At 51.2% G+C, this 13920-nt stretch overlaps 2 long non-coding RNA genes across 3 annotated transcripts in view; one reads left to right on the top strand and one right to left on the bottom strand.

The window, feature by feature from the left end:
- LOC110343329 overlaps window positions 1-13705 on the top strand; it is a 68740-nt gene extending 55035 nt beyond the window's left edge. For both annotated transcript variants that reach the window (XR_005874140.1, XR_005874138.1), the window contains 2 exons: window positions 1982-2094; window positions 13472-13705. This is a non-coding gene — a long non-coding RNA (uncharacterized LOC110343329). The remainder of the gene's footprint in view (window positions 1-1981; window positions 2095-13471) is intronic.
- On the bottom strand, window positions 195-3029 carry LOC110343330. Its single transcript, XR_002385581.2, has 2 exons — window positions 2601-3029; window positions 195-1762 (listed from the first exon to the last, which is right to left on the bottom strand). It is a non-coding gene; the product is annotated as an uncharacterized LOC110343330 (long non-coding RNA).
- Window positions 13706-13920: the final 215 nt, after the last annotated feature.

Genomic DNA, 13920 nt, shown 5'->3' with positions numbered 1-13920 from the left:
GGCACTGTGAGGGGTCTGAGGGCAATAGGGTCCCTGGCTGGTTGCTAATGATGTCCCAGCTACCTCGCCGGAATCCCTGGGGAGAGAGGGAGTCAGGAGGACCTCCTTGAGGCTCCTGTCTTGTGATTTTAACTCCCAGGGGAGCAGGCTCCAGAGACTGACAGCACAGGGCATAGTCAGGGAGGCTCCTCAGCTGACAGGCAACTTTTAATTTTTATAAGTGACAGGGAATACACATTTCTGCAGCATCCGTTTTTAGGGAGAAAGGCCACACAGCTCTCCTTGGCGGCTCTCCTTGGCGGTGTTTTCTTGTCTGCAGCCACCTTCTCTCTGCAGGAGGGTGCACGCTGCCAATGTCTTTAGTGATGGAGTTTTTCCCATGCTTTTTGGTTCGCCGCTGGTAGCTCCATGCCTCCTGAGCTTCACTCCACTGAAATCTGGTTGGCATAAGACAGACTCCGGTGGAATGAAGGACAAGAGGACCCATGGATATTGTCTGGGGCTGTCTGTCTACCAGGCCTCCTCTTGCTGTGCTGTGTGTGACCTGGATGAGACCAGGCTCCTGCAACCACACTCTTAAGAGGATGGTGAGAACCTGAATGTTCAAACACCCACGAAAGCATCCTTGTTCCCACCCCAGAGCTAGACCCTGGTGGATGGTACAGCCAGTGCTGCAGGAACACCCTCGGTGTATACCTAGTCAGGATGCTGGTTGTCCTTTTCGATGCATGGGCCATACCAGAGCCGGGTGTGTCTGGTGATGTCTAGAGAAGGCAGGTGCTCTCTGCCATTGCTTACCAAGGGGCTAAAGGCAGGGGCACAGGCATTCTTCTGAGAAGCTGCTGTGCAAGGGCATGAACGGCCCGGTTCAGGCCTGTGCACCCGTATGAAATCAAGACAGGCCGAGGAAGGACGAGGACTCTGCTGGAGCAGGCCCATTTATTGGGGGTGGGGTGGGTGGTGGAAAGAATTCTTGGTCCTCTTCCCATAGACTTGTCTGGGAAAGTCAGCCTCTGATGGCCATACACCTTTCCCCCAGATCTGTACAGAATCAGTGAACGGGCTTTTCCAGGGAGCCTAGGGTAGGGGTCAGAGGAAGGAGCTACCTCAGGAGGCCATGTAATACCCGCGGACTTTCTGTCCCTGCCCCGAGGCAGGAACAACTTTGCAGGGACTGTGCTGGCCTCAGTCTTTGCTGTGTTCAGACTTGTCCGCAGCTCAGCGTAACCCTCATAAAAGGCTGCTCTAAGTAGAGACATGCAGACTGGGTGGGGAGGGCTGATCTGCCTTGTTTGGAATACTTTGCTTCTTCCTGGGCTTGTTCAGACCTGACTGAGGGGCTCCTCCTCCCTCATCCAGCCCCCGGGGCATCAGGCCTCTGAGAAAGCCTCTTACACAAAAGCAGTGGTTACCAGCTATGGTTAGGGAAGACTCTGACTTTCCCTAGGCCCAAACTAGATCATCCTCCTCAGAGTGTGCACAGGGCTCACTGGAAGGCAGGGCGCTGTGTGCTGAGGGCAAGAGGTTCAGTGAATCTTCTCCTGCTCAGCCTTCTAGTGAACACTTACTGCTTAAGAAGTGTGCTCTGCCTGTGAGTTATCTAGACCACTTAGGCCCCACACCACCTTTGACCCACTTCCTAGTGAAAGGGAGAAAGACACCAGTTTTCCGGCTTTGGCCAAGGAAGGCAGGAGACTGTGGGAGGTGCTCTGGAATGGAATGGAAGGAGTCTTGGCTTCTGTTTGGATTTCACAGCTCCGTTCTGAAAGCAAAGGGGGCCATCATTAGTTCTCCATCCAGACCCTCCTTAAGCTGTGTACGTCAGATTCCTCAAGTCCACAATTTGAGATCCTCACGCTTCCAGTAAAATCCAGGGAAGAGAAGAGTTGATAACGGTGGCAGGCCATATGAACAGGGCAGGGGGTGGAGGCACTTAGGAAAGGCTTGCCCTCCCCTCATCATGTCCCTCTGGATCCTGTAGATCTGTAGCTGCTCTAAGAAGAGTTGGCCTAGAACCTGGATCCTGAGACCTGACCCACCCTGAGCCACAAGCATCTAGTATTCAAGTTACCCGCTCAGCAGGCCTCCACCAAGGTAATCCAATCCCCCAGTGACTTCTGTAGCAGTATTGGGTTGGGTCGGAGCCCCACAAGACTCATGTTGGACTATAGGGTAAGTTTTAGCCAGGGACCGCTCTTCCACCTGCCTTCAGGACTGTCCCATAAAGGTCTTTAAAAGTCATCTTTGACTTGAGAACCACAGAAGGGAAGCAGGCCTTGCATTTGCTACGAGGGCTGCACCCAGAACCCCAGGACTAGGCAGCCAGACACACATTCCTTTAGTGGAGCCAAACCCCGGGGGAGGGGGGGGAGCTAGGAAGCTAGACAGAACGGCAGAGCTGCTGCTCAGCTGCCTGGAACCTGCCTCCTCCATTACTACCAAGATTTACCACCCAGCAGCTCAGAAATCCTCAGGAAAACAGCGGAAGTTAATCATTGACTTCCAAGTGAAGAGGGCCTTTCCCAGTCTTCCCTTGACACACACTTAAGATCCCCAGGGTCTAGCCACTCACCCGCCAAATCCAGAGAGTTCAGACTCACCTGTAAGTACACAGGAGTAACACCTATACCTTCCGACATCGGGCTCAGCTTTTGCCTTTGATGCAAAACAGTGCATCGTTTTCTGTCTTAAGAGAGTGCCAAGCTGAAAGATTGTTGAAGAATCCTGGGTTTAAAAAAAAAAAGAATTTTAAGTTTTGGGAAAGTCTTTTTGCCCTCAAGAATTGAGGACCGGAAGAAGAAAGAAGAGCCTGTTCTACTGGGTACCCAGCTCAGCAGCCTGGGCAGAGCAGAAGTTGGTCCTGGAGAAAGGGACACGTGGTCCTTCTAGTAAAGACAATGGGAAAGTAGGAGAAAGTGGAGGCCAGGGGGCTAAGGGAAGGGAAGCCGGGAGGGAGAGGGGGTGGAGTGCCGAATAGAGCTTCCCCACAGACAGACAATAAAAGAGAAACTGGTTTTTCCAAAGGCAGGGGTGAGGAGGCGGCACCGGTCTCTATTTATGCACCTCTCAGCCAAGCATCTAGTTACCTGCTGAGCCCAGCCAATGGAGAGAGAGGACCCGGCTGCTGGCTCCGCCTCCCAGAACCACACCTGGGGCGGGAGAGGGCATGCTTGCTGAGGTCTTTTAGGCAAGCTAACCTTATTCTCTCGTCTTTGTTCGGTAAACACCAGAAAAGGCAGGCGGGGGTGGGGGGCGGGATGGGAGGGTGGTCTCTGTCTACCCAGAGAGAGCATGTAGGTTATCTCAGCCTTGAGCTGAAAACTCCAGCTCTGCGCGCCCCTCCACCCCAAGATTAGAGGGAAAGGAACTGTTCAGATCTGAACTCGGAGTCATGGATGCGGTGCCTACACCCGCGCAGAGCTGCGTAGGGAGCGGGAATCAAAGCCCTCTGGCACCTTTAGCAGAGTACCTAGCCACCAGCCTGTGTGGAGCTGCAGGATGAGGCCTGAGGGTCAGAGCTCTTGTGACCTTGTGGCTTGCCCTGGTTTTAGAACCCAGGAGGCCTCCCAGCCTGTTCTTCCTTTCCTTAGTGGGATGGGAGGGCCTCTGTGCCATGTGAGAGGGAACTGGGGAGACCAGGGAACTGGGGAAGGACCCAGCAAACCATTAAGCTGGTCTGTAAGCCATTGTTGGGTCTACCTCCTCACCTTGTCTTTTTACTCCTGCTCACCCGTCCCGCCCCCTCTCCCTCTTCTTCTCCCCTCCCTCCCTCACCACCTCTCCTGCTCCCTTTCTGCCTAGTCTTCCTGGAGGGCGAGGGATATGGAAGTCTCTCTAAAAGAATCCCTAGAGTCTTCTGCTTGTTCTCAAAGTAGACCCTTGCCGAGCCAAAGCAGACGTCCCTGTTAAGGTGGAAGCTTTGCCCCAATCGCTGGCATCCATGAATACCCAAAGAGTCTGGGGTGTTCTGGTGGAGGGTCCACCCCAGCACCCTCCCCCAGAGATGCTCAAGACCACTCCCACAGGGTGTTTAAACTGCACTCCCCCAGAAACTAGACTGTTGGTTTTTCTGGTCTCCCTTTCCCTATATCCTCGGGGGGGGGGAGGGAGGCATCCAGTAGCGCTGTATCCATTAAACGTGGGATTTTTTTTTCTAGTTCGGTTTTTATTTGGCCTGATTTGGATTGACACATCAGCGGAGAGGCTTATCGGGGTGTGGAAACGTTCCCACTCCCTTCTCAGGAGAGTTAAGGAAACGCAGAATACAGTTGCAGAGCAACCAACGCAGAGCGTGTTGGACCTGCCCTGCTCCAAAGCCCCTCACAGAACCTGCTCCAAGTCTTCTCTCTTTGCCATCTGCTAACCCCAAACTCTTAACAGCCAGGGAAGAGACCGATGAGGCTTATGAGGCATGCGTCTATAGCCAGTGTGTGGTCACGATGCATGTCTGCCTGGGGTCTGCCTGGCTTCACTGGCCTGCAGTCCCTGCAAATGGTGTATGGGAGGGTCTGAACCCCTCCTCTCTATCCCTCTCCCCCAGGCCTTTCTCTTCCTCTTTCATTCCATTCCTTTGAGTTTGTCTTCTAAGCTCTCCCAACTCCATAACACCCTTCACGAACAGTCCCAGAGACAGAGCAGTAAGATGTGACGAGTGTCCACTCAAGGGAGTAATCGGCTTCCATCTCCGAGGCCTGGGGAAGGGATCCACAGGGAAGGTGCCTTTGAGCTGAATGGGAGAGGGTAGACAGCAGAAGAGGACGGCGGGAGCTGTTGGAATTAAACTTCTGAGGTAGGAGACCTCCCAATGGTCTAGAGCCACTCTGAGGCTTGGAGAAGCAGCAACAGGACAGAAGCCTTTAGAGGAGGATAGCTTCTGGGCGGGGCCTGTGAGCATTGTCTGCAGGAGGTGGAGTGTCCCAAGTGTCTTGAAGCCTGGGAATGAGTGGCCAGAGCTGTTTCTTAGGGGCAGGCATAAATGTGGCTGGTCCCAGGGTATGGGGAAAGAGAGATAGGGCAAAAGCCAGACACAAACCCTGCTGGCCTCACATCTCTCCGGGTGTCATCTTTGACACCCCAAATGTGTTGAGAAAATAAAATCTGCATTTGGCTGGACTCTCAACTACTACTTTCTTTTCATCTACTTCGCTCACCACAGCGGAATGGATGGCCTGCGGGATGGCCGGCCCTGGTGTGTGCTAGCATCTGGGGGGGGAGGTACACAGGGGTAATTCTGCTGGAAGCCACCTGTCTTCTAGTTCTCAGCCTAGCTTTTTGCCCCAGAAGCCCTGAGTGCCTTCCTCCCCTAGTACCATATCCGGGTCTCTTAAGAAGCATTAAATTCCCAGACAATTTATGGCCATGCTAGGTAGGTAGAGAATGGGAAGGAATTTGGGGGGTGGGTGGAAGAAGTCCAGGACTGCCTCTTGTCTCCACTTCAGTGTTTCCATAGTAACGGTGACTTGTTCCCTCTTCTTTACCCCAGTCTTGTAGCTCTCTCTCTCTCTCTCTCTCTCTCTCTCTCTCTCTCTCTCTCTCTCTCTCTCTCTCTCTCTCTCTCTCTCATGTGCTTTCTATCCCTTGGCCCTCATTTCTTTTTTTCCTGAACACACCCAAGCCTGAGGTTCTGTACAGTTAGAAATCGTTGGTCCCCTGTGTGCTGGCTCCTGGGAACACACTGTGTGCAATTCTCTGCCGGTTCTTCTGGCTCCATGCGGTGCTCATAGGAGAGTCTGTAACAGGTCTTTCTGAAGTAGAGAATACAGGCTGTAAGCCCATCTAATTTGCCACTTTCCTGGTCTGCCTGCACCTGGCATCTTGAAGTTCTGCTAAATCCATAGTAGCTGGTGACCTAAAGGAGAGGCTGCTACACTGGGAGGGTACAGGAGGGTTAGTCTGACGTGGCATGTTCTCGGGAAGCTGCTGCAGACAGCAGGGCATGGCCTTGCAGGGAAGGTAACGGGAGTCCTGCCTCTCAGATAGTCCCTGGGGCTCGGAGTCTGTAGGGAAGCACGCTCATGCTGCTGCTTCCAACCCTACCTGTTCTGTTCTGGGACCCAGAAAGGAAATGTGTGAGTGTAAACCGAGAAGGTACGGGTTAGCTGCAGCAGAAAGACAAAACAACAGCCCAAACAGGGTTGGAGCTTGCCCCGAACTTCATAGAACTCAGCATTGGGACACGGCTGGGAGCAGAGAAAGGTCTTTCTTTGATTGCACTCTTAGAAATATGAGACGGGGGAGCAGGGGTGTGGCTTTGTGATGGAGTGTTTGCCTTGCATGCACAAAACCTGAGTTCTATTCCCAGAACTGTGAAAACAAAGATGAAAGGAAGGAGGAAAAGAAGAAGGGAAGGAAGAAAAAAAAGGAGGGCTAAGGATGGTAGCTCACTTAGTAGACTGACATGCACAGAGGTAGCTCAAACCAGACATGCACAGGCACGCATGCACGTGTACACACGCACATGCACGCGTGTGCGTACACACACACACATTCACACTACCTCTAGGAGTGTAGCTCAGTGTGAAGGAAGGAAGAGAGGGAGGGAGGAAGGAAGGGTGACGAGACCAAATGATAAAAGTGATGGCATCCCTGCTCACCCTGTTGGTCAGGGTAGTTTTGGTTCTATTACTGTCCCTTATGAACTTCACATTTTTTAGAGCAGAATCAATCCAACCAGAAAGTGGGATTCAAGTGGAAATAAGGTGACTTGGTCAGGGAAAAGGCCACCTCAGAAGGTTGGGCACTGGATCTGCAGGAGCGATACTTGGGGAGAGACCAGGGTAGACTATGATGTACATTTTTAAAGTCATAGCCACACGCCATGCCCTTTGTGGCCTCATGTGTTTCCAGATGCTCAGAAGTGGATACTGAGGCAGCCATAGCAACAGAGGAGACTGAAGTCCATTCATTTGAGGCTGACTCTTATGGAGTCAGCAGAAGGACCAGCAGTGTCGTACGTACCCACCCTGCCCATGTGGACTCCCACTAGGGCTGCAGGACACCTGTCTGAATGGTAGCTGAGGGCCTGTGCCCCCTCAGCACATCCAGCCAGCTCTTCCTTCCTCCTTGGATGACCTTCCCTGCTCTGCCTGAGCTGCTGAGCCCGTGTAAGGCTGTGCAAACAGACGCGGAGATGGGGTGAGACTCCAAGAGTCAAGCCTGCTGTGCTGGTTCCAGAAGCCACACTGCCACCGCCATGCACTGACCCTCTGTGACCTCTGAGAGCCAGTGTCACACACAGGGGACTGCATGCTGAGCCGCTTCTTTGCCTACTCCCCATACCTTTGAGGTGCAGCCCACCAGTGTGCCAGGAGACATTTGTAACCTGGAGACAGGGGGTTTGGGTGAGGCTCACCAGGGCACCTTACTGTTACTACCCTTCACGCCCCTGCTCCCTCCAGTCCAGCATGCACCAGAGGCTCGACGCTTTCCTGCTATGAGGAGCCCCCTGACATCCCACCTACCCTCCCTGCCTCCAGGTTGAGGCTACAGGCCCGCATTTCCTGAGATGGGCTTGTTCTCTGCAGAGTGCTGGAGGAGAGAGGCAGGCTGGAGCCTGCCCTGTTTATGCTTTGCTTTCTGGACCTTTCCGCGCAAGCTCTCCTGGCTTTGCAGCTTAGAAGGGCCCACTAAGACCACCCACCCTTGCCGATGACAGAGAAGGGCCTAGCAGACCTCCAAGTACCTCGAGGTGGAGCCAATTGAGATTACTCTGTTCTGGATGCCCCGTACTTTTTATTTATCCCCTCCCCCTCATTTACAGTAGAGCAGGTGTGTTTGCTAGGCAACTGCTCTAAGGTTGAACTGCATTCCTAGCCCTCCCTTGTACTCCTTTGTACTTCTCATTTTGAGGCAGGGACATGCTAAGTTGCCCAGGCTGGCCTTGAACTTGTACTTCTCTTAAGCCTCAGCCCCTCAAGTGTTGGTATTAAAGATCTGCAACACCACCACAGCTCTGTTCCCAACATTTTGCAGACTCCTACAAAACACCGACATCTACAGTGGGCTACCAGCCTTCTGGGAGTCGGAGGTTTCTGCCTTCTTGCGGAGTGTCTGTTTGGTATTTTATTTTTCTAAATTAATATGAAAATTAGGTTAGGGAACATCCTAACAGAGGCTGTTTATGTGCTGAGACACTGTGTAGGTGACCAGAAGTCTTGGGCTGGACACATTTGCACCTCTGGCATTGACCCAGGTCTCAAAGCATTTAGAAAATCAGAAAATGTAATGAGAGGAAAGCGAGCATCGTTTGTGTATTTCTAGGGTTATCTAACGTTTATCTGAGCAATTTATATGTGCCACATGCAAAGTGCTGGGGATGGGTAGTGGCCGAGTCCCAGTCCCCGAACACAAACACTTTACAGAGGACATAGAGAGGAAGGTGCCATGGTGACATATGCTGCCAAAAATGAGGATGAATCCAGCAGCCCCTCAGTTGCTCCATGGGAGCCAAGAGAGGATGAAATTGGCCTGTAGGCAAATCTTTGATTAGTGATTGATGTAGGAGGGCCTGCACCACTGGGAGTATTACTACGGGCGGGGGGGGGGGGGGGGGTGTGATGGTCTTGGATTGTATCCAAAAGTAAGCTGGGCGGGGCATGGTGATACACACCTTTACTTCTAGCACTCGGGAGGGGAGGGGGATGGGAGACAGAGGCAGGTGGAGCTCTGAGTTCCAGGACAAGCAGGGCTAAGCAGAGAAACTCTCCCTCGAAAACCAGAGCCAAATCACACCAAAGCAAACCTAACCCAACCAAACAAACAAACAAACAAAAGGAAGTAAACTGAGCAGCCATGGAGAGCACACCAGTAGGCAGCCCCCCCCTTCTGTGGTCCCAACTTCTGTTCTTGCCTCGTGTTCCTGCCCTGACTTCCCTTCCCTACTGTAGAGCAAATGAATCCTTTCTGCCCCGACCTGCTTACTTTTGGCCTAATAGCGACAACAGCAGCAGCAGCAATAAATATATTAAAGGAAAAAGAAAAACCTGTAGCTAGGAGGGACATTGGACGTCAGAGGGGGATGAGAAGGAGGTAGTGGGGTATGGCTATGATCAATATGTGGGGTAGGTGCATGGACTTCTCAGAGAATCAAAGATATTACTAAAAAAAAAAAAGAAAGGAAAAGGGTGTGTGTAGAAGAATTTACTGGGCAGGGCGGACCCCAGTAAAATACAAAAAGCTGTGCTTTCCACTTTGGGCCCCTGGTTATCACTCAGGGGGTCTGGCGTGAAGGGAAGGAAGTTGAGGAGCCCACTCTGCCCAGGGTAAAGATCCTAAGTCAGGTTTTCCCTCCCAGGCTTTGCGGCAGGATGGAATTGCGCACGGGTAATCGAGTTTGGCTATCTCTGTTGGCTGCCCTGCTGTGTTCTTTTGTGCGTTTCATGAGATGCCAGTTAAATTTTGCTAAATAAAGAGGGAAGGTAGGCAAGAGAGGGGGCAAGTTTTAACGGGGGAGAAAGTGACCAGTGAGTCTGTAAAAGGGAGGCAGGCAGGCTGTAAAGCCACGGGGGGGCTGCTCGGCCGGCACCCAGGGGCCACCGTGCAGCGTGTGCCTGTGAGGGTGCTCCCATTTCCTCCATGAGTGCAGGCACACAGCCAGTATCCAGTCAACTGACTGAGAGAGGGAAATCTAGGTGGGAAAGACGGATAAGGTAGAAAAGGGGGACAAGACAGACCCTCACGAAACTTCTGGGTGAAGGTTCTACCAAACGCTCCTTGAGATGATCCAGGGGGGGAAGGAAGCTTAAGTTAGGGGGAAGGGGGGAGTCTGCCTTCTCATACCTGCATCCTTCAGGATAAAAAAAAAAACCAAACTTCACTGGAGGATTCATCTCAGGCTATGAGCGTTGCTCTCTTGTCTCAGACCCACGCTCCTGGCTGCCAGCTCATCCATCTCACCGAGTCTGGGAGCAGCGAGCTTTAATGCTGAGGTCAGCCGTTCTGAGCAGCAGAGCAATAAGCCATGGGGGAGGTCTGCCCTGCAGGAGAGTATGGAGTATGATGATCCTACAGTTTAGTAGTGGACTCGGAGGAGGGGGTGCGAGCAAGGAAAGACATAGCCAGACTGGCAGAGGAGCATGGGAGGCATCTGGCGTTCGGGACCCTCTATGAGCTGGGGCCGGGGAAGAGGAGGGCCGCTCCAGGGTGCACTGTCCCAAGCTGGGAGGACTTTGAATGTCTGCAGCAGCGTGTGAGGCTAAGGGTGGATGGGGAGAGCCAGGGGAAATCTTAACCGTGTTTACTGAATGGGAACGAACTGGGAGTTAGACCTCCTGGGCTCATGAGTTAGAGACGGCGAGATTAGACTAGAGACCAGCCCCACTATGTGGTGACTATGCTACATGGTTGTCAAACCTCAAACTGGAGATCTCCCCCACCTCTGCCTGCAGAGTGTTGAGATCGTGCCTCACATTCTATGGACTCTTGACGTCTGGGTTCCTCACCACGAGGAACAATATGCAGAGCTTCATACTGGCTATCGATTTTTATCATGGAGCTGCTGGGCACCTAGTTTCCGGCCTCCGTGTTGGACCTGAGGACTCAGCCGAGACTCCTGGTTTTCCTCAGCCCCACTCCTGAGGTGGACAGCAGCAAGCGTGTAAGGAAACAGCGTGTGGCTCAAACCTGGCCCTGATGGGACCTGTTATGCCAGCCATAAAACAGCCCCGTTGTTAAGCTTTTACTAACACAGCCGTCCCCTCCTTTGCCCCTGTGTTGGCTCTGCGTGAGGTACCCAGGCCTCCCCACGGCCAGCTCTTCTGCTTGTTTAGTGCACTGAAGCAGTTGCCGAGGGCCCTGGGAGGCCTCTGGGAACTGGTCCCACACCCCAAGGCTCTCAGGACTGGCTTCTGGTCCCCAGAGATACAGGGTTTTCTTGAGCCAGACCACATCTCAAGTCCAGTGGGTTCTCTTCTTGGTCTCTGCCCATTCTTTTGTCGTCACATATTCTTGTGTGTGGGCGAGTGGGCCACTCTCTCTCTCTACCACCCACAACAGCTGCCTCAGAGGCTGGGGTGGTGCCCCCTGACTGGCTGGGAGCTCTCTGACAATCCTATGCCAGGGTCTCCTCTTTCCTTGTCCTGGAGTACTCACGGCCTGGAGCTTTTACAGAGACACAAGTGGAATTGACTTTGTTTATGTGGTGATGAGGCTAGGATGTGTTCATCTCTCCACTCGAGGGCATTTTCTAGTTTCTTAGGCCCCGGCTTCCCTATCCTCATTCCTGGCCACCCCTCCTCTAAGAACGTTTTACTAGGCCCCGCCCAACTTCAAGTTAATACCTGTTTGATGAATCTACTCAAACTTCCCTTCCTTGAAGTCACATATTTTGACACAAAAATGCGATGGGGATTAAGGACGAATTAGAGTGTGATGCTACTGCTACAAAGTCAATGTGTCCCCCGTGAAGCCCCGATAATGTCTAACACAGGCAGGCACAGTGCTGAGCTTTTCCCAGGGTGTTGTCAGGAGGACTGTGGAGGTTTCAGCATTGAGGCAAGAGATCCCTGCTTTTGATGAACAGGAAAGAATGTCCACTAACAGGATCTTTGGCGATAACAGTGTGCACAGAGCATACACAGTGCACCCACCCAGCTGGGGGATCCTCTCCCAGACTTGAGGAAAGCTTTCTCCGTCTTGTCTCTACCCAGAAACAATCGTTTGGTGTTTCCCCCACTTTGAGGACCACTTCTAAAAGTTCCCTCCTAGTCACCAACTTAACTAAAATACTTAGATAATCCTGTCTTGCCTCCATGGCGGCAGGGGAGGGGGGCGTTACAAAAATTGGAAATAGTAAGATTTTTTTTGTTTTACAATTTTTTAAAGATTTATTTATTTATTACACATACAGTGTTCTGCCTGTATGCCAGAAGAGGATACCGGATTGAATTGTAGATGGTTGCTGGGAATTGAACTCAGGACCCCTGGAAGAGCAGTCAGTGCTCTTAACCTCTGATCCATCTCGCCAGCCCAAGATTTTTTTGTTTTAAAGAAAAGGTTTATTTATCCATACATTTGTGTAACGAGTGCTCTGTCTTCATGAACACCAGAAGAAGGAATCTGATCCGGTTACAGGTGGTTGCTGGGAATTGAACTCAGGACTTCTAGAAGAGCAGTCAAGTGCTTGTAACCATTGAGACATCTCTACAGCCTGGAAATAGTAAGCTTTTTTTTTAAACTGAGTTTTTCCCTCAGCAAACCCAGTACTTTCTTTCACAGAGTCGCACTCCTAGTTTCTGGTCAGTTTGAAAGGAAGACACCCCCCTGGTCCTGTGTTTTTTTTGATGCGGTGGCCAGGAAGCCTGCATTCTCTGCATTGCTGTCTGTGGCCATCAAGAGCCCCCTTGTACCTTTTATTTTCCCATGGAAGTTCTGCCAGGACAATGTAGATAAATTACAGGTTTCCCTCTGGCCAGTGTTTTGAAGAGCTACGGGCACTCCTCTTCTTTTCCAGCTAAGCTCTGATGTATGCAGACTCCCTGTAATTACGGTATAATTGGATTTAACTATTGGGGTAGAACCAGTTTTCAGCACAGTTGCCTCAAATAATTTGTTGCTTGTTAGGAAAAAAGGGGGTGCACTCTTGATGGTTCTAGGAGCACACATGTCTGGCCCCCTCGCTTTTTGTCCCAAGACAGGAGAGTTGCCAGAACAAACACCAGCCAGTTGGTAGGGTTGGTTGACTCATAGTGCCTTACACTAGAAAATTAATTCTTCCCATAAAAGGACATGAGATGAGGCTTTCTAGGGTCTCAGTGTGTAGTGCCCCAGTTTCTCCCAATCCATAGTCAAGCAGATCTTTTAAATGTCTAGAGCACTGGTTCTCAACCTGTGTCATGACCCCTTTGGGGGGGTCAGATATCAGAGATCCTGCATATCAGATATTTACATTATGATTCATAACAGTAGCAAAATTACAGTTATGGAGTAGCAATGGAAATCATTTTATGGTTGGGGTCAGCATAACATGAGGAACTGTATTAAAGGGTCACAGCATTTGGAAGGTTGGGAACCACTGGTCTAGAGTTTGCCAACAGGGACAGAGCTCTGCCTGGTACTGGCTTTCATACTTGTGGCTTCTGTGATGTGTTGTGTTGAGTTGTGTGTGCAATTCCCAAGTTGGGTCACTTTACACAAAACTTTGGGTATCAGTCTCAATTCTAACACTCTGAGGCGGAGTCCCTTCCTTATGGCACGATGCTAAAGTTATTCATCCAGAGGAGGCAGCTTGTTTTCTGTCTACTTCTGGCCCTTGCCACTCACTCACTTACGTTTCTTGACTCTGAGGGCTTTGAATTTGTGTGGCGTCGTAGCGCAAAGATGCCTTCCTTCTCCAGTCACAAACTTTGGGTGAGCAACTTAGCACTCTGATAACAGTTTCCAAATCCAGTGGGCCATGCAGTTCTTTATCGCGGGCTGATGTGAGTCTCAAGTAGCAAATACTCTATAATTGTTGGTTTTCCATTCTCTCGTTCAGCTCTAAATGAAGCTGGGAAAATGACCTTGGCATCAGTTGAAGACAGAGACTTCTTGCACGGAAAGGCACCTGGAGAGTTTATTTGTTGACTTCTTTATCTCAACTCTCCCATACAGGCAATTGCAAGGACATGAAACGATTTGCTGAATGTCACTCCACGAATAAAAATAAATAAATAAATAAACCCAGGTGTCCTGGGCTCCCAGCCCTGGGTTCATCTCATTCTGAACAGAACGCCAGACCCAGACTCCTTAGCTGAACTGACGATGGAGCGAGTGTGGGATTTTTATTGCTTTGAGCTTGAAAGGGGTTACAATGAGTGGTTTGAATGTCTACAGTGAAGCACTGGGGAGTTAACGGAATTAATCATACAATTATTGTTAAGATAGGACCAGGGAGTTAACAAGCCCTGCTTACTGTTTTCATTCTTTAATGAGGTGGTTTATATA

The sequence above is a fragment of the Mesocricetus auratus genome, unplaced genomic scaffold (genome assembly GCF_017639785.1).
Source record: "Mesocricetus auratus isolate SY011 unplaced genomic scaffold, BCM_Maur_2.0 Super-Scaffold_100676, whole genome shotgun sequence".
NCBI lineage: Eukaryota > Metazoa > Chordata > Mammalia > Rodentia > Cricetidae > Mesocricetus > Mesocricetus auratus.
The sequence above is the reverse complement of the archived record's forward strand: the minus strand, read 5'-3'. Positions and strand labels throughout refer to the sequence as shown.